Source organism: Meleagris gallopavo, chromosome 2 (genome assembly GCF_000146605.3).
Source record: "Meleagris gallopavo isolate NT-WF06-2002-E0010 breed Aviagen turkey brand Nicholas breeding stock chromosome 2, Turkey_5.1, whole genome shotgun sequence".
In the NCBI taxonomy this organism is placed as follows: Eukaryota; Metazoa; Chordata; class Aves; order Galliformes; family Phasianidae; genus Meleagris; species Meleagris gallopavo.
In genome coordinates, this window is record NC_015012.2 from 94955015 (window position 1) to 94956712 (window position 1698).

Here is a 1698-nt window from a genome sequence, read left to right on the forward strand (position 1 = left end):
TAGTGCTCACTCATCTGAAATGTTTCTGTTCCAAATATGTTACTTTAAGGAGATTGTTTCATCTCTGACTATAATTGCTATTGCTCCTAGCATAAGGAGACATCTAGATGATGGATATGCCAGAGTTGCTAGGGTAATTGCTGTCGGAGTACATACGATTTCAAACTCCAGGTCTGGCCTGAAAATGGGAGAACCATGTGCAGCTGAAATGATGATCAGATCTCAGAATAGGTTACGATGAATGGCTATCAAGTGATAAAACCCTCCAGCCCCAGCTGGAACCTCGGTAGTTTGAACATGGAAAGAAATTACAGATTCTGGAGCTGTAAAAGGCTTTATGCTCACTTTGGTAGGATTAATAATTTTGTGAAATCTTCAGTAAGTTTAAAGATGATCAGAAGCATTGGTTGTCACAGAATTGGGTTTAGAAATCTTAAGTGTGCATCAAGAAACTGCTGTTTTGAGATCTGAGACTGCCAAAGGGCTGGCAGATAGTCACTATCTAGAAGGACTTTTCCAGTTGCATTTTCTCTTCTATGTGAGACTTTTTCTTGTCCCTCTACTCACCATATTCCCTTTGGTGTCCCCACTTGAGCAGAGAGATTGCAGTATGTGACCTCCAAGTTCCCTTCCAACCTCTACAATTTTGTGCTTCTGTGATTTTTCGCTTCTCACCCATCATGATGAATCCAGCAACACAAAGCATGTGCAAACACTGCTTTTTCTCTATACGCCTTTTTTTTTTTTTCCTTGTTCCTTTGAAATACTTTCCAAGGCTTTTACTTTAATGATAGCTCCAAACCGTTTCCTGTACTTTGCTTAATCTTTCAGTGCAGATCTGCTCACAGCAGACGGCTCCTCTTATTTGCATGCCAGCACAATGTTAAGCCCTTTCAGCCTGATTTGAGTGATTGACAATTTTAGTTCCTTTTAGCAGTCTGGAACAACTGATTTACCACCGTGGGTGTAACTGCTTTCTTTCTGACATTGCTAATTTACCAAAAGGATTGTGTTCTTGTACATTTACTGAGATTAACAGAAATTGAAAGTAAAAATTATGTAAGTCAGTTGCAAACTTATTCTGAATATTTTCACTTAAGCAGTTTTTCATTGCAAAACTAGGCTTTATGTGCTATCACCAGATAAGGTATAATTGATAGAGATGTGTATCACACTTTTATTTCTAATTAAATAAATAAAAAGAAGACATGTAACTAATATTTATGGAAAAATCAGTAATAGAGCTTTGCTCAGTCTTCTTTATTCTATTCAACCACAAACAAAACTGAATTCAAACCAAAATATTTGCAGTCAGTCCAGGTTTCATTTCAAATTCAGGATTTAACTGAAATTATATTGAAGAAAAACAGGAGAAATGCAGAGGTAGTTAATTACTTTCATATGCTTTGTTTTGTTTCCTTTGGTTTTTATCAGGAGCAAGGAAGCTATGGCAATGAATACTGTGATATTTTGAATTGTGTAAACAAACGCTGCATAAAGTATCTTGTAGGTTTGCAGTGCCGCTCTCTATGGTCTTCCTATGTCAAAGCCAAGCTCTGCATTCCTAAGGAAGTACAAGATGGCATCTTTACTTTGTAGAATGCCTGATCTGAAACTAGTAAACACTCTGTGGGGTCGAGCTAAAAGCTTCGTTGAAAATTCTTGCTCATCAAAATCCAAACAGTTTCCATAGTGGTC